The 19668-nt window shown below is 45.6% G+C and overlaps 1 protein-coding gene across 29 annotated transcripts in view; it reads left to right on the top strand.

Annotated features, from left to right (window-relative positions):
- nrxn1a (neurexin 1a) overlaps positions 1-19668 on the top strand; it is a 2579010-nt gene that overhangs the window by 70097 nt on the left and 2489245 nt on the right. The window lies entirely within an intron of this gene.

The raw sequence follows: 19668 nt of genomic DNA on the forward strand, positions 1-19668 counted from the left end.
ATTCAGTTCTAAGAGAATAGCTGTTAGTAGGCTGTAATTGACAGCTTCCAGACAGCCAGGTTTCTGGATTTTTTACTTTACTTTCTTTTCACACTTGAATGCATCTCAAGTAACCTGTTTTGAATCTAACTGCAATGTTTATAAACCTTTATTCCACGCTTGGGGGCCTCGTATCCTTCCACTGAAGAAGAATCGTTCGCCGGGCTACCAGGGACGCAAAGGCCAGAATACCGGCCTCTTTTGCCTCCTGCACTCCGGCTCCTCTGCAACCCCAAATATTGCGAGCCCCCAGCCCGGTTTGACCCTGGATCCGACCACCCTCGACACCGTCCTCGCTACGCCCTTCCAAAATTCCTCCAGCGCTGGGCATGCCCAGAACATATGGGTGTGGTTTGCTGGGCTCCCTGGGCACCTAACACACCTGTCCTCACCCAAAAAAAAACGGCTCATCCTTGTCCCGGTCATGTGTGCCCGGTGCAGCACCTTAAACTGTATGAGGCTGAGCCTCGTGCACGAAGAGGAAGAGTTCACCCTCCCTAGGGCATCTGCCCACGTCGCCTCCTCGATCTCCTCCCCCAACTCCTCCTCCCACTTACCTTTCAGCTCCTCCACCGAGGCCTCCTCCTCCTCCTGCATTGCCTGGTATGTTGCCGAAATCTTCCCCTCTCCAACCCACACCCCCGAGAGCACCCTGTCCTGTACCGTGCGTGGCGACAGCAGCGGGAATTCCACCACTTGCGGCCTGGCAAACGCCCTTCTCTGTAGATACCTAAAGGTGTTTCCCGGGGTGGAGCCTGTATTTCTCCTCCAGCTCACACAGGCTCTCGCACTTCCCATCCACAAACAGGTTCCCCACCCTTCTTATCCCTGCCCTGTGCCGAAAACCCTCCATCTATTCTCCATGGGATAAACCGGGGGTTCCCCCGTATCGGGGTCCACACCGACGACCCCACTTTCCCCCTGTGCCGCCTCCATTGCCCTCACATTTTGAGGGTAGCCGCCACCACCGGGCTCGTGGTATACCTCATTGGAGGGAGTGGCAGCGGCGCTATTGCCAGCGCCTCCAGACTCGTACCCTCACAGGACGCCGTCTCCAGCCTCTTCCATGCTGCCCCCTCCCCCTCCATCACCCACTTGCGCACCACCGCTGCATTGGCGGCCCAGTAGTACCCACAGAGGTTGGGCAGCCCCCCCCCCCCCCATCCCTACTCCACTCCAAGAACACCCTTCTCACTCTTGGAGTCCCTTGCGCCCACACAAACCCTGTTATGCTCCTCTTGACCCGCCTAAAGATCGCCTTCGGGATAAGAATGGGGAGGCACTGGAACAGGAACAAAAACCTTGGGAGCACCGTCATCTTGACTGACTGCACCCTACCCGCCAGGGACAGTGGCAACGTGTCCCACCTCTTAAATTCCTCCACCATTTGCTCCACCAGCCTCATGAAATTAAGTCTATGCAGGGCCCCCCAGCTCCTGGCCACCTGTACCCCCAAATACCTGAAGCTCCTCTCCGCCCTTTTTAGTGGGAGCTCGCCAATCTCCCTCTCCCAGTCCCCTGGGTGAACCACGAACAACTCACTCTTCCCCATGTTGAGCTTGTACCCTGAGAAATCCCCGAACTCCCTGAGGATCCTCATTACCTCCGGCATTCCCCCCACCGGGTCCACCATATATAGCAGCAAGTCGTCCGCATAGAGCGACACCCTATGCTCCTCCCCACCCCGTACCAGCCCCCTCCAGTTCCTCGACTCCCTCAGTGCCATAGCCAGGGGTTCAATCGCCAGTGCAAAGAGCAGGGGGGACAGGGGACACCGCTGCCTCGTCCCTCGATGCAACCAAAAGTACTCAGAAAGTACTCTTGTTCATGGCCACACTCGACATCGTACAACAGCCTAACCCACCCGACGAACCCCTCCCCAAACCTGAACCTCTTCAGCACCTCCCACAAGTACCCCCACTCTGCCCTATCGAAGGCCTTCTCAGCGTCCATCGCCGTCACTATCTCCGCCTCCCCCTCCCTCGCTGGCATCATAATAACGTAATAACATAATAATTCAACTGCCTCCCCTTCACAAACACCGTCTGGTCTTCGTGGAAGACCTCCGGCACCCAATCCTCAATTCTCGTGGCTAAGACCTTCGCCAGCACCTTGGCATTTATATTTAACAATGAAATTGGCCTGTAAGACCCACACTGCAGGGGATCCTTGTCCCTCTTCAGTATCATGGAAATCAGTGCCCGGGACATCGTCGGGGACAAAGCCCCCCCCCCCCCCCCCACTCCCTTGCCTCATTGAAGGTCCTAACCAGCAACGGGCCCAACAGGTCCACATATGTTTTGTAAAATTCGACCGGGAAACCATCCGGCCCCGGTGCCTTCCCCGCCTGCATGCTCCCTATCCCTTTGGCCAGCTCCTCCAGCCCAATCAGGGCCCCTAATCCCACCACCAGTCCCTCCTCCACCTTCGGGAACCTCAGTTGGTCCAGAAAGCGGCCCATCCCTTCCTCCTCCAGTGGGAGCTCGGACCGATACAGTTCCTCATAAATATCCCTGAAGACCCCATTGATGCCAACCCCACTCCGCACCACACTCCCTCCCCTATCCTTAACTCCCCCGATCTCACTAGCTGCGTCCCGCTTCCGAAGCTGATGCGCCAGCATCCGATTTGCCTTTTCCCCATATTCATAAATTGCCCCCTGGGCCTTCCTCCACTGCGCCTCCGCCTTCCTGGTGGTCAACAGGTCGAATTCGGCCTGGAGGCTACGCCTCTCACTCAACAGTCCCTCCTCCGGCACTTCTGCATACCTCCTGTCTACCCTCACTATCTCCCCCACCAGCCTCTCCCTCTCCCTCTGCTCTCTCCTCTCCTTGTGGGCACTAATGGAGATCAGCTCTTCCCTAACCACTGCCTTCAGCACCTCCCAGACCATCCCCACTTGGAACTCCCCGTTATCGTTGGCCTCCAGGTATCTCTCTGTGCTTCCTCGGACCCGCTCGCTCACCTCCTCGTCCGCCAACAGCCCCACCTCCAAGCGCCACAACAGGTGCTGGTCCCTCTCCTCCCCCAGCACTAGGTCTACCCAATGCAGGGCGTGATCCGAAATGGCTATCGCCGAGTACTCGGTATCTTCCACTCTCGCAATCAGCGCCCTGCTCATAACAAAAAAGTCGATCCGTGAGTAGGCCTTATGAACGTGCGAGAAGAATGAAAATTCCCTTGCCCCCGACCTTGCAAATCTCCAAGGGTCCACCCCTCCCATCTGGTCCATAAACCCCCTCAGCACTTTAGGCGCCGCCGGCCTCCTACCCGTCCTAGACCTGAAGCGATCCAGTGCCGGATCCAACAGCGTGTTAAAGTCCCCCCCCCCATTATCAGGCCCCCCACTTCCAAGTCCCCAATCCGACCCAACATGCACCGCATAAAACCCGCATCGTCCCAGTTCGGGGCATACACGTTGACCAGCACCACCCTCTCCTCTTGCAGCTTACCACTTACCATTACGTATCTGCCGCCATTGTCTGTCACAATGCTCGACGCCTCGAACGACACACTCTTTCCCACCAAGATCGCCACCCCCCGATTTTTGGCATCCAGCCCCGAATGAAATACCTGGCCTACCCACCCCTTCCTCAATCTTACCTGGTCTGCCACCTTCAGGTGTGTCTCTTGGAACATAACTACATCCGCCTTCAGCTCCTTCAGGTGCGCGAACACCCGGGCCCGCATAATCGGCCCGTTCAGTCCCCTTACGTTCCAGGTTATCAGCCGGATCAGGGGGCTGCTCGCCCCCCTCCCCCCGCCGACTAGCCGTAACCCCTCCTCGGCCAGCCACGCTCCACGCCCCACGCCCGGCCCGTTCCCCACGACGGCAGACCCCCGTCCCAGCACCCTCTACTCGCTCCTGCTCCCCCTTGACCATACCAACAGCAACCCGGTTCCCACCCCCCCACCCCCCAACCCACCCCCCCCAGCTAGGACCCCTCCTAGCTGCATTGCTCCCCACATTGCACCCCCGCAAGTCACCTGACTCCTGCTGACCCCGGCTGTTCCCGCCTCTCCTTCGGCTCCTCCCATTGTGGGGCTTCCCCTCCCCCTCCATTACCCACCAGCAGGCTCTCCGCCTCCCCCTTCCATCCCAAGTGCGGGGAAAAAAATGCGCTTCCGCTCCCCGGCCCCGCCCCCTCCAGCCTTCAGCGCAGGAAAAAGCCTGCGCTTTCCATGTGCCCGGCCCTGCCTCCTCTGGTGCATCTCCTTTTACAGGCCCAGTCCCCTCACCCCCGACTCGGGCCTCCCCCTCCCCCACGCGTCCCCATCCCCCCTACCGGCCATCCACCCCTACTCCGTTTACTTGCCCCCCTCCAAGAGCCCATCCGACAGACCCAACCAAAACAGTGCCCAACCCACCCTAACCACCCACACCGAACCAAAAATAAACCAGAACAAAGAACCCCCCCTCAAAATGTAACACAACAACAACAATCCCCGACCATCCCCACGCCCGACCCCCCATCCCGACCCTCAGTTTGTGTCCAGCTTCTCGGCCTGAACAAAGGCCCACGCCTCCTCCGGCGACTCAAAATAATGGTGCCGGTCCTTGTAGGAGACCCACAGACGCGCTGGCTGCAGCATGCCAAACTTCACCCCCTTCCTGTGCAGCACCGTCTTCGCCCAGTTGTACCCGGCCCTCTTCTTCGCCACATCTGGGCTCCAGTCCTGATATATTCGAAACTCCGCGTTCTCCCACCTGTTGCTCCTCTCTTTCTTGGCCCACCTGAGTACGCATTCCCGATCAGCGAACCGATGAAACCGCACCAGCACCGCCACGGCCGCTTGTTAACCTTGGGCCTCCTCGCCAGCACTCTATGGGCCCCTTCCAGCTCCAGGGCCCCTGGATGGACCCCTCTCCCATCAGCGAATTTAACATGGTGACCACATATGCCCCCACGTCCGACCCCTCCAGCCCCTCCGAGAGGCCCAGGATCCGCAGATTCTCGACTGATTCTCCATCTCCTCGAACCGTTCCTACCATTTCTTGTGGAGCGCCTCATGCGCCTCCAACTTTTGCCCCACTTATCTCTGGTAAACAATGTTTATGATATGGCCATTTGCACTTCATTATCTCTCGACTCCTGACCATCTTGTTACTGGGAAAATTCCATCTTATTATTCCTCTAGATGTCTGCTAGTCTTGTCACTTGGATATTATTTTATTTTGATCTCAGTTTACTGTTAATCTTGTTAACTTCCCACATTCCAAACATGTTACCTCTTTTAAAAAATGGAAGATCTTAATTTAAAAGAGGCTTTCATTTCTCAATCATTTATCAGCTATTCTACCGTATAAACAATGTAGTGATCTATGTATATGTAAATACATGATTAGTTAATGTGCAGTCAGTACAGTCAGATGATCACTAGATGGCAACACTAACAGGCACTATATAAGCAGTTTCCCGCTCTTTCTTTAGGTTCTTTGTGTGTATTGCAGCTAGAGGATAGAAGTAACCAGCTCAGAGTGTAGTGTATTATATTAATTGTTAATTGAATCTAATTTTAGTTAATTCTACTACTGGTCAAAGTATTAAAGTAAATGAAGTCACAAGTATATTATTATGTTACTTAATAAATAATTTGTCATCAACTGGAAGACTTCGACTGTTTATCATCAATTTAAGTACAACTCGGCAAGACAAGTGAGTAGCATATATGTTACACCCCTGTAATATAACATGGTACCAGGTTAAAAAAAAGCTTTAAGAACAATCAGTAGAAAGATTAGAAAAGAAAAGAAAAAGTTCCAATACCGACTGTTCGACTGTGGGAGTCTTTGCAGCAAATGGATTCTCGACAACAAATCGATTCGATGGACCACGTGCAAGCTCCATGGCAGCTGAAAACTACCGGTAACTTAAATTTAAATTGGAAATTATTTAAACAGCAGTTCCAACTCTATTTGGAAGCTCATGACCTAAATACAGCCTCTGAAGCTAGAAGAATAGCACTACTACTGTCAATGGCAGGTCAGCAAGCTATAGAAATATATAATTCATTTAAGTACGCTGAAGGCGAAGACAAAAGCAAATTTGGAGTGATTATCGCAAAGTTTGATGACCACTGCAAGATGCAGACAAATGAAATACTGGAGCGTTTCAGGTTTCGTAAGAGGTTACAGAAAAACGGTGAACTGATTACAAGCTTTGTCACACAGACTTAAAACTGCTAGCGCAAACATGTAATTTTGTTGATTTACATGACTCCTGAACAAGAGATCAAATCGTTTATGGATTAAATGGTGAAGGCCTAAGAGAAACATTACTAAGACAGAATGATCTAACTCTCAAAATAGCTGAAGGGGAGGTTCAGCGATGATACCTCTTAAAACTGAATAACTAGCATGCCACTAAAATGAAATGAAAATCGCTTATTGTCACAAGTAGGCTTCAAATGAAGTTATTGTGAAACATCCCTAGTCGCCACATTCCGCCGCCTGTTCGGGGAGGCTGGTACGGGAATTGAACCGTGCTCCTGGCCTGCCTTGGTCTGCTTTAAAAGCCAGCTATTTAGCCCAGTGTGCTAAACCAGCCCCTGTTAGGCTAGAGTAGCATAAATTACTTTATTAAGGATTGAGATGAATTATATGGAGAGTACTGAGTAATCACTATTAACCATTAAACATGTATTCTTAGGACATAGCAGTAATAAGTAATCAAATGGGATTTAGGATAGCTAACTTGACCAAAGGGATGTCACTTCTGATATCCTGTCTTTGTGAAACAATCCAGAATGCTGGTTCTGTTGTCCTGTTTTTTTACAAACAATGAACACAGGATGCTGAGATTGTACATGACTGTCAGGATGAGGATTAATCATGGGTTGCTTGCAATTCTATTGAGTGAAGTTTAAACATTGCTTGCGATTCTATTGGGTGAAGTTTAAACATTGCTTGCAATTCTATTGGGTGAAGTTTGAACATTGCTTGCGATTCTATTGGATAAGTTTAAACATAGCAGTTTCAGGGATTGGATTACGTCCAACTGGGAAGGGCTATTGATTTTTGAAAGTTGTATATGTACTGAGTTTGTGTCTTTGTTCTGTAGAAGGATCTTGGCAGCTATCCAGATCTTATCTTTCATGTACATAAATGCAAGCTTGTAGAAAATAAAACCGTCTTTCAGGTTGTTGATGTGTCTGCTGCTCTTTGTACTGAGTTGAGACACAGGAGAAAAGCCCATGTGGAAGCTGACTCAATACACAGGCCTTGAAACCGCTCCTACAATTGTGATCGAAAAATGTATATCGCATGAGCAAAGCAGAAATCAATACTTGGAATTTTATCACCGGGAAAAGGGCGCGGGGTTGAGAATGTCAAAATGGTGTCGCAGGCAGCAAAGAAGCATGTTCAGGACGGCAGCTACCTTGCGTGCGCACACTCCAGCTTGGGACAAGCGCAGTTCATTCAGGAATGCGAGGCTCAACAGAAGAAGTCAGCGCATTCGCGAACGTCACTCATGTGTCAGAGAGACGGCGTCATGACGTGCTACAGATGTGGTAACGCCCACTTATAGGGGTAATGTCCTGCTCAGGGTAAAAGGTGTTTAAAGTGCTCAAAACCTAATCATTTTGCTTCTCAGTGTAAATCAACAGCAATTTATCCCAATACAATACAGAAACAGCATTTCAGTGTTCGATCCATCGATAGAATGGAACACAATAATTAAAAAAAGAATTTCTCAGAAGATGATGTCAATTTTTCTTTGGAGAATACATTTTTTGTTGGCATCATTGATAAAGTGGAGGATCTTCAATCAACAACAAAGGTTCCTCATCAAATTAACTTAATTGACGACAACAGTGAATGGACAACGACAGTACATGTGAATAACATCCCGATATTATTCAAGCTTGACACTGGTGCTTCTGCCAACTTGATGACTTGCAAAGATCTCTCATCATTCCAAGGAGATTACAAGATAGTACCTGCGGTATGCAAGTTAAAAGATTATAATGGTAACCAAATTGTGTCACAAGGCTCATGCCATTTACAAGTTGTCAACAAGGAAGTGCAGAAAACACTTTGTTTTGAAATTGTGGATGATCACAAAGCTTCTTTATTAGTTGCTCAAGCATGCAAGGAGTTGCAGTTAATTCAAAGAATCTTCATGCTCACAAATGAGACATCATGACTGGAAGAAGACATCCAACAACTACTAAGTAGTTGAAGTACCCTGAAGTACTCCGCGGTATGGGCACATTGCCATAACAATATAAAATGTTGCTCAAAAATGGTGCAAAACCTGTCATATATCCGTCAAGAAGAGTTCCAGCACCTCTACAAGAGAGATCAATAGCTGAATTGCAGAGATTACAATGTCAAGGCATAATTTCCAAAATCACACAACTGACTGACTGGGTCAGCTCATTGGTTTGTGTCAAAAAACCTTTGGTATATCTCAGAGTTTGCATGGATCCCAAAGATCGAAATAAGAACATCCGTAGGGAACACTACCCTATTCTCAAACGAGAAGAAATTACTTCTGAGATGTCAAACGGCAGCATTTTTACAAAATTAGACGCATCACAAGGTTTTTGGCAGATGCAGCTCGACGACTTCAGCAAACTACTCTGTACGTTCAACACGCCATTTGGAAGGTACTATTTTAATAGAATGCCTTTCAGGATCATCTGCGCCTCAGAGATTTTTCACCGAATCATGGAGCAGAAGACGGGAAACATAGATGTTGTCAGAGTCTATGTGGACAACATCATTATCTGGTCAACTACTGATAAGAACATATTGCAAGGCGAAGAAAAGTATTTCACCGAATACATCAATATGGTGTAAAAAGGAACCAATCTAAATGTACATTTGCTACCTCTTCTTTGAACTTTTTAGGTGATACCATTTCAGCTAAAGGTGTCAGATCGGATGAAGAAAAGATATCAGTCATACAGAAAATACTGCAACCAAAAGACAAGAAAGCTGCAGTTAGATTTCGTGGATTCGTAAATTTCCTCAGGAAATTCATCTCCAACTTATCTGCAAGAACTGTTGCTCTACGAAACTTGATCAGAAAGAATACTGAGTTTGAGTGGATTACACACCACTAGGCAGAATGCTGGACATCAAACAGCAATTAATGAAAGCTCTAACTTTAAATTTCTTTGATCCAGCCAAGGCCACAAAAATTTCGACAGACCCAAATCAAGAAGGAATTGGTGCAGTCTTACTTCAACAAGACAACCAGACAAATTGGGTTCCTGCAGCATACACGTCTAGAGCGATGACTGCCACTGAGTGCAGGTATGCGCAAATAGAAAAAGAATGTCTTGGATTAATAACAGGTATCACTAAGTTTTATGACCATGTGTATGGTTTACCTAAGTTCATAGTTGAGACTGATCATCGACCTCTAGTAAATATCAGAGAGAAAAACCTCAATGATATGACACCAAGAGAATGATGATTAAGTTGAGGAGGTATGATTTTACATTAATCTATACTCCTGACAAAGATCTCGTCATAGCAGATACCTTTCAAGTGCCATAAATACTGATAATCTACCGTTTGAATCCATCAACAACGTAGAAGCTCAACTGCAGTTATTTAAAGAAACCCTAACTGCACCTGATGAGAAGTTGTAGCAGATACGTGATGAAACACAAGAAGATGTAACCTTGCTTAGAATTATCAATCATCCACAGCATGGGTGGCCAAAAGGACACTGTCCTCCGTATCAAAGCATTCAAGCAGAACTTACTGTGGTAGATGACTTACTCTTAAGAAATGATGGGATTGTCATTCCACCAAATCTCAGGTCAGAAATGCTCAGCAAAATTCATGAATGACATCTCGGAATCGAGCAAAAGACGAGCTAGACAAGCTGTGTATTGGCCTGGAATTAACAAAGACATCGCAGAGATGATAATGTTGTGTTCGACATGTCAACGGCATCAACCGGCACAATGTAAAAAAACACTACAACAACATGACATTGCTACGTCACCATGGGTGAAAGTAGGCATTGACTTGTTCCATGCAAGTGGAAAAGACTATGTTTTTATCATTGATTATTATTCCGACTTTCCCGAAGTGATGAGACTACCAGATCTCACCTCCACAACAGTGATCAAAGTGTGTAAGGAAACTTTTGTGAGACATGGCATTCTGCAAACTGTTATGTCAGATAATGGTTCGTGCTTTGCAAGTTGGGAGTGGACGGAATTTTCAAGAACATATAACTTCAACCACATTACCTCAAATCCACATTTTCCTCAATCAAACGGAAAAGTGGAGAAAGGTGTACACTTTGTGAAGCAATTGTTAAGCAAAGCAAGAGATTCGCAATCAGATTTTTACTTGGCTTTGCTATCATACAGTGCCTTCCCGTTAAATTCAGGTTTATCTCCAGCTCAGATGTTGTACAATCGTGAAATCGTGAAACAAAACACCCGAAATTTCAAGTTGGTGATCCAGGTGTGCTGAAAAGAATTCAACAACAACATGAAAAACAACAAAGTTCATGCATGCAAAACCACTGAAACTTCTCACAGCAGATGACATTGTTAGAATCAGACATCCTGATGGAGGATGGTCGGATACTGCTCTGGTTATTAGGCAAATATCACCATGCTCCGACATAATCAAAACTGCAGAAGGTGGATTGATTAGAAGGAATAGGCATGACTTTTTGAAAGTGCAAATTCATCAACGTGTCTTTCCAACTTTGAATTTAAATCAATCTTTAAGTCAACATGTGAATGTAAAACAACCTGTTGAAAGTGAACAGCAGAACATTAAAGTGTCTACTTCTCCAAGCATATTAAGAACATCAACTAAACGATGAAGAAAAGTGAATCGTTTGAACTTATGAACATTTAACTGATTGATTCATAACTGATGTACAATGCATGACAGAACTTAATTTCTTATGTGCAATTTTCTTTATCGTTTATATCGAAAAAGTTACACAAAAAAAGGGGGATGTAGTGATCTCTGTATATGTAAATACATGATTAGAATGCGCAGTCAGTACAGTCAGATGATCACTAAATGGCAACACTAACAGGGACTATATAAGCAGTTTCACGCTCTTTCTTTAGGTTCTTTGTGTGTATTGCAGCTAGAAGATAGAAGTGACCAGCTCAGAGTGTAGTGTATTATATTCGGTGTTTGTTGATTTAATCTAATTTTAGTTAATTCTACTGCTGGTCAAAGTATTAAAGTAAAGTAACTCACAAGTATATTATTTTGTTACTCAATAAATAATTTGTCATCAACTGGAAGACTTTGACTTTATCATCAAGTTAAGTACAACTTGACACGACAAATGAGTAGCATATATATTACACCTCTGTAATATAATAAACAATTGCAAAGGTTTCAGAGCATGCATTAACAATAAGATTACACCCCAGAGAATTTACACCCAATATTCTCAGGAGTCAATTTTATACTTGTGATAAAGAGTCTGCAGTGACGATCACTCTCTCGGCCACATGTATGATTTTTTAATTAAATGGTTGTAACAACTGGCTCCATCAGAGTAACCTGGTATTCCGATCTCCACTGTTTCTGTAAATTTAGGGAATTATGGACCGTATGTATGATTGTTTCTGCGGGAATACTGGCAATGTAAATCTCAATGCTGTAATGCCAGTATCACGCTTAAAGTTTATTTTCCAATGGTGGGTTACTTCTGTTGGTGATGATTTAATTTCCTTAAGAAATAGTCCACAGGGTTTTCAGTGCTATGTTCATCTTCTTTTTGAACATGGCTCCCATACTAATGTCACTGGCATCCGCAGCCCTTTTAAGTTGCTCGTCGTAGTTTGGTGCATCTTGCCCTGTTTATTGGTCACACAGTTTTTAAATGTTGTCTGCCATTTTAAAAAAAAATCTTTATTGTCACAAGTAGGCTTACATTAACACTGCAATGAAGTTACTTTGAAAAGCCCCTAGTTGCCACATTCCGGTGCCTGTTCAGGTACACGGAGGGAGAACTCAGAATGTCCAAATTACCTAACAGCGTGTCTTTCGGGACTTGTGAGAAGAAACCAGAGCACCCGGAGGACAACTACACAGAGACGGAGAACATGCAGACTCCACACAGACAGTGACCCAAGCCGGGAATCGAACCTGGGACCCTGATGCTGTGAAGCAACAGTGTTAACCACTGTGCTACCGTGCCGCCCTTTTTGCTGTCCTTCTTTCAGAGCTCTGTAAGTGATGCTACCACACTGCCAAAGTTCAGCACAAACTTACGATAGCATCCGCTCATTTCAAAAACTTTAAAATCTCTTTTCTTGTGATGGGTTCTGGGAAATCCCAAATGGCCTATAGTTTTTCACCTCAAGAAGCCATTTGGCCATGTTCCATGTAATGTCCTAGATATGAAATTTCAGCAAATTCACTTTTTGCAAGGTTCATGACAAGGTTGGCTGATGTTTTCCCCAACTTTGACTGAGCACCACCAAATTATTAAGGTAAATTGCACAGCGAGTCAGTCCTTCATGAGTCTCTGAAAAGTTGCAGGTGCGTTCTTCATCCCAAACGGCATAACTTTGAATTGATAAAGTCCATTCAACATCGCAAATGCGGTGATCTCCTCTACCCTCTCAGTTAAAGGTACTTACTTATAACCCTTTAGCAAAGTTCATCTTCATGATGAATTTGGACTGTCAAACTCTTTCAGTGCAGTCTTCCAAATGTGGAATAGGAAATGAATCCCTCTTGGTGATGGTATTCATTCTCCTGTCATCCACACAAAGGGCAGGATTCTCCCGCACATAGAGCGATGGCCCGACGCCGGCGCCTAGAACGGCGCGAACCACTCTGGCGCCGGGCCTAGCAGTAGTTGTGGCATCCTCAGCACTTCCAGGGGCTAGGCCGGCGCCGGATGGGTTGGCGCCACGCCAACTGTAGTCGAAGGGCCACCGTGGTCCCACACATGCGCAGAACCGCCGGCGTGTTTCCTGCCCATGCGCAGGGGGGTTCTTCTCCGCACCGGCCATGGCGGAGCCCTACAGAGGCCAGCGCGGAGGGAAAGAGTGCCCCCACGGCACCAGCCCACACGCAGATCGGTGGGCCATGATCACGCGCCATGCCAACATGGGGGCCCCCACCGGGGCTGGATCCCCCCCCACCCCCCGATGACCCTGCTAGATGGCTGTCAAGCCAGGTCCCGCCGTGATGGACCATGTCCATTTCACGCCGGTGGCACTGGCGAGGAAACGACGGCCGCTCGGCCCATCGGGGCCTGGAGAATTGCCGGGGGGGGGGGGCGCTGCCAACGGCTCCCGACCGGCGCAATGTAAACCCCGCCCCCGCCCGGAAACCGGCGACGGAGAATACGGCAGCCGGCGTCGGAGCGGCGGGGCGGGATTCGCGCCGCCCCCCCGGCGATTCTCCGACCCGACAGGACTGCAGTAATTGTTTCAATTCACTCTGGCTGAAGATAACTTAACCAATTGTTTAGATTTCTCAGGACTTCCTCAATACCCAAACGAGTTTTGGGGAAGTCACTGTCTGCATTTAAACCTTCTTTCTATCCCTGTTTCATTTATTATTAAGACGCTGTGCTTGTCTTCAACTCCTCTATCCCAACACTTCTTAAGCATGGTAACATGACATACTCTGCGATTTACATTTATCTGGTGTGCATACCAGATAATTTACCTCAATTTTGTTTTGATGGGATGCAGCCCACTAAATCTGGCTGTTAGTGGTTCACCTGACACAGATAATAACACAAGCAATTTTTTCCTGCTGCAAAATTATGTGACTGTGCTTTCCGATCAGCCATTGTTTTCATTCCCTGCAATGCTGCCTTTGAATTTTTCCTTGCCATCTCATTAACCCATTCTGGCTTTCTCTGAAATTCAAGACGTAATCTAACAGTGTAATCGCTGACTTTGGACTAATGATTTTTCTTAGATTAATTTCAGTGGTCCTCCAACTTCATGTCCAGAGACCATTTACAAAGGACCAATTGTGCGAGAACCATTCTGTGCATCCTTCATGACGAATAATAAAAATGGAATCGCTTTGTGCCAATCATGAGGGTAATTTTGGCTGTATGATCTCATCATGGTTTTCAAAGTTTGATGCCATGTCTCTCATGCTCCCTGTGACTCTGGATGATATGCCAGTCATTTGTCCTGTGTTACCTCCAGATTAGTTCTGACCGCTAATCTGAACACGACATTTGACCCTTGATTGGATTGTATCTCCTTCGGTAAACCATATCTCGTAAAAAACGTTGTTAATTCTCTACCATTCAACTGGCTGTAATAGTTCTTAATGATATGGCTTCAGGAAACCTAGTGGATATGTCCATATTAGTTAACAAGTATCGATTCCCCCTTCCGTTCTCAGCAACGGTCCTACATGATAGATTAGAGCTCTTGTAAACGTTTCTTCACAAGCTGGAATAAGGATCAGGGGTGCTGGTTTTATTACAGCTGATTTTTTCCCTATCACTTGACATGTTTGACTGAAATTACCTAAATCTGCATTCGGGATGGCACAGTGGCACAGTGGTTACACTGCTGCCTCACATCCCAGGGACTTGGGTTTAATTCCAGCCTTGGCTGACTATCAGTGTGGGTTTGCACATTCTCCCTATGTCTGCTTGGGTTTCCTCCGGGTGCTCCGCTTTCCTCCCACAGTCTAAAGATGTGTAGTTTAGATAGATTGGCCGGGATAAAATTGTCCCTTAGTGTCCAGGGTTGTGCAGGTTAGGTGGGGTTACAGGGATAGCGCGGAGGCCCCCGCCCCCCCCCCCCGATGGAATTTCATGAGCTATCCTTAGAATCTCTTTCCTGTACTCAGGAGCTCATACAATTCGGTGTATTTCTGCCCATTTGTCTTCTGCAGTAACATGTGGTGGGCACCATTTTCTCATTAGTACTGGTCTTGAACACGATAACGTTCTTCAGGAATATACTGAGCTTCCAATGCTGAGTTAGCGGTCTGATTGATTTGTTTTAATTTGGAGTCACCTTGTTGTAAATCTGTCAGCCTCTTTGAATTAAACACACTCATTTCTTTCCCTTCGTCTGTTTCCTTTTCATTCAGCTCGTTCAAGATCATATTACATCATCTGATCTCACATTCCTCATCCTGTACTCGCAATCCCTCCCTCTCTTGTCTTCTTGTCTTATGAGCCTGTGATCTCACCACTACACAAGCAGGAAAAAACCCCGATTCTGTTTACATTTTCTCTGTACCTGGATTTTTTATTGGCTGTTCTTTCACAGTCGGCATCAATATTACCTGTGATCCTGCTGTATCATTCCCTAGAATTAAGTAAATCCCTGCAATGGACAATGTGTCTGCTATTCCTACAACCACTTCTTCCATCTTCAAGTTACTCAAGTTTATTTTTCCCAAAGGAATTTTTCTTGTTTCACCATGAATGCTGCTGATCAGAACCTCTTCCTTCAATACCCAATCTGGGCATCAAATATCTTTATCCCACAATATTAGAGATTGACTTGCACCTGAATCACTTAAGATGTTAGTATCCTTTCCCATTCTAGTCTGTTCACATGGGAATACTTGACATATGAACACAGAATCCTTAAACATACCAGCCACCTGCTGGTCACTCTGCCTCTTTATCATTTGTGCACACCTTTAATTTCTATTATTTTCTCTTTTCCTCTGTGTATAAATCCTACCTGCTTCTCCTGTTATCCAGCCTCTGATATCAATTCCCCGTTTTTAAGGTTTATAACTCCAACTGGCTTTCTGTGTAAACGCCAGCATACTGACTTGGTGTGGCCCGCCCAATTTATTACAATGAAAGCATCTAACTTTTCTAATTTATTTCATCTCCTGAGCACTGTCTTTTTTTTTGTTTTGATATTTTGAAGCCTCATAGGCTTCTTCTGTTTTAATCCCTCACTTACTTATCAAAACTGCTTTGTTTAATACTTTCAAATTCAATATAAGTCTGTTCCAGACGATTTTCTTATATTTTGAAACCTTTGTCTGTAAGCCTCCATTATTAACTCATAAGCACTTCGTGTAACTCTCTTCATCATCTCATATTCCCTGAATCTTTCCTCTGACAAAGGCGCATAGCCCTACCTACATGTTTAACTTTGTAAGAGCAATGTCCACATATTTTGTGACGATTTCATCCGTTTAGCTATTTTCTCAAAGGCATTAAAAAATGCCTTGGCATCTCAGTCATCAAATTTTGGAAGTGCCACAAATCTAAACATTTTCCCATTAGATTCATGTCTCGAACTACATTTTTCCTCATTCGGCTCTGTTTTTCCAGCTGAAATTCACTGCATTTTAATTTGATGCTCTCTCATTCTGTTATTTTCTCTTTCTGCCATTGCCAACTTCTGCATTTCCAGAGCTCTCTTACTCTCTCTTTCTTGCATTTCTAATTTCTTTATTTCTATTTTTCTTTGTAATTGAATTTTAGGTCATTCAATTTCCCCAATTCTGGAAGTATGCTGTCTGCCTGACACCACTTGTAATTTTTAAAAGGGTTGTTATGCTTTCAATAATTCAGCTTTCTAAGCCCCTGTAGATAATCCTAATCCTAATTAGTTTTAGCTACACCGTTCAAATTTCCTAAACTTATATTGTCCACTTCCAAATAAACCTGGGATTGAACAAGAGCCATCTTCATAGTCTCCTTATTTTTAATAGCACGTTTTCACTCGGTTCCATATCTTCCTGACACTCGTTATGTTTAAAAAGTCCCAAATCCCCTCCACCCAAAATGAATCATGTTTTATAGAAATCCAGCCAAGGGCCCCCAATATTGTCAAGAATCCTGGTGATGTTTACTGTGAGAGTATCTCAAAACCCCAAAGGATAAGCTGAAACACTGACTCTTAGTGGTGCATTTTTGTTTGGAATAATGTGAGGAACTATGTACAACCCAATGAGGAACCAGTTCAGTCGCTGCGTAAACAATCAATAAAGAATATTCATTAAAGTGAAAAAAAAACACATGACAAAAAACTAATATACACTATGACACATAAGTATATTAATAACTAAGCACACCCTTTTATCTGAAGTTACATCTTGTTCCCAAAATATACCCACATTCCATGTACTCACTGACACTCCTTTTCCCAAGCAACATCCAATGTTAGTAACTCTGTAGGCAAAATCCAGTTAAGAGTTACCACACAACATCACTTCGACGACCAAGCCTTCAAAACTGTTTCTTCCTGGTTCAGCGAAGACACAACATTTTGTATTTTGTAGGAGAATGTCTGAAATTTGCTGTGGCTCTAAATGTTAGATAGAAGAGGCCTCCATGGCTCTGATCACAGATGAAACTGGCCTATCAGACTATTGGATGGAGAATTTGCCTCCTTTCCCAATAAGGATGCTAGCAGTTATATTGTTCAGTCTCTTTGATATTCCCCTATATGGATCCTGCTGTCTGCCTCTCTCAAATCCCCTGCCTTTAGCATAGCCCCACTGATCTCTGGTAGCCAATGTTTCTGAAATGGCCATTTGTACCTCAATGTCTTTAGACTCCTGCTAATCTTGTTACTGAGCAAAACACATCTTATTATACCTCTTGATGCATTCTAGTCTTGTTACTTGCCTGTTATTTTATTTTTATCTCAAGTTCACTGTTAATCTCATTAACTTCCTACATTCCTAACAGCTGTATATATTTGAGAAGGAAATAGATTTCTGTCCTCTAAAGGTGTCATGACGCATGGTGGAGAGCCAGAGTATGGCATTGAGATAGATGATCTGTGATGATTAAATTGAATGGCAGACTAGGCTCGAAGGCCAAATGACCTACTCCTGCTCCTATTCTGTATGTTTCTTCCAATACTTGCTTCTCTCCTTCATTTCTGTTGCCTCTGTGTCATAGCGTCATTGATGTTTACAGCATGGAAACAGGCCCATCAGCCCAGCTGGTCTATGCTGCCCAGTTTCTATCACTAAGCTAGTCCTATTTACCTGCATTTGGCCCATATCCCTCGTTACTGTTGCTACATTTGTTTGGCTCTGAATATGGCGGTCAATATGGTCACCTTCCTTAATTCTAATTACGTTTGCTCTAGAGTCACCAGGTATCTTTTGATACCGCCACAAGGTTCAAACCCGAATACTGATCAAAGACTCGATACACCAGTTAGTTAGTTCAAAGTCAAATGCTTATTTATTTACACACACAGTTAAATATACTCATGCACGAAACTCTACAGACTAAACTATCACTACTGCTAAAGCCTATACTTAGGTTTGGGTGCCCACTCAGTCAGAGGAACAATGGCCGTTCACTTCTGAGGCTGCTGGGGTCGAACTGGTACAGGGGAACAGCTAAAGTTGTCTGTCTGGTAGCGTGCGTTGACCTTGGACTTACTTGCTTCTGGTGCAGCTGGTGGACAGGTCTCTTCTTGGTGAGAGCCGGATCCAAGAGAACGATTCTGTCTTGGGAGCTCCTTCTTATACCCAAAGGGGCTTCGCGCTCTTTTGGCCAGGCCTTGAACTTGGCCCCAATCAATTGGGCCGTTTCTTGATCATTCATATTGATCTCATCCAATAAAGGGGTGGGTGCCCTGATGGCTGGGCGTGTCCTTGGTGGCCGTTGGCCTGCTTTGTTCCGGTTTCCTCTGGCGCCGGGGTGTCTGCCTTAGTATCGGTTACTCAAATGTTACTCTTTTGTTCCCGGAGATGGACTATTAGTATGCTAATGGGCCTACAGTTTTGGTCTTGTCTGGGAGCTGCGGCTCCAATACACACACAAACCCTGAACCTGCTTGTTTTCTCAGTATTGTCCATTTTCCATGCAATCTTTGCAAAGTGTCCATTTTGTAATCGGGAAGTGGCCATCACAGATGGCTACAATGCCCACCCTGCCCATGTAACTTTCTAACTGCTTTTTCAAGGGCAAAATTGAACCCGCCTCAACCACTGCCTCTGGCAGACCGTTCCAGATGCTTGCCACCCTCCGTGTGAAGAAATTTGCCCTCTGGTCTCTTTTGTATCTCTCTTTCACCTTAAACCTATGCCCTCTAGTTCTAGACTCCTCTACCTTTGGGAAAAGGTGTTGACTATCTACCTTATCGATGCTCGTCATTATTTTATAGACCTCTATAAGATCACCTCTAAGCCTCCTATGCTCCAGGGAAAAAAGTCCCAGCCTATCCTTATAATTCAGACCATCAAGTCCTGGTAGCATACTCGTAAATCTCTTCTGCACTCTTTCTAATTTAACAATATCCTTCCTACAATAGAATGACCAGAACTGAACACAGTATTTCATGTATGGTCTTACCAATGTTTTGTACAACTTCAACACGATGTCCCAACACCTGCATTCAATATTCTGACCAATAAAACCTAGCATGCTGAATGCCTTCTTCACCACCCTGTCCACCTGCGACTCCACCCTCAAAGAGCTATGAACCTGTATTCCTATATCTCTTTGTTCTGTAACTCTCCCCAACTCCCTACCATTAACTGAATAGTCCTGCCCTGATTTGATCTACCAAAATGCATGAGCTGACATTTATCCAAATTAAATTCCATCTGCCATTCATCAGCCCACTGGCCCAATTGATCAAGATCCTGTTGCAACCTTATATAACCTTCTTCACTATTCACTGTGCCACCAATCTTGGTGTCATCTGCAAACTTACTAACCATGCCTCCTACATTAT

This window comes from Scyliorhinus torazame, chromosome 1 (assembly GCF_047496885.1).
Source record: "Scyliorhinus torazame isolate Kashiwa2021f chromosome 1, sScyTor2.1, whole genome shotgun sequence".
Taxonomy (NCBI): domain Eukaryota; kingdom Metazoa; phylum Chordata; class Chondrichthyes; order Carcharhiniformes; family Scyliorhinidae; genus Scyliorhinus; species Scyliorhinus torazame.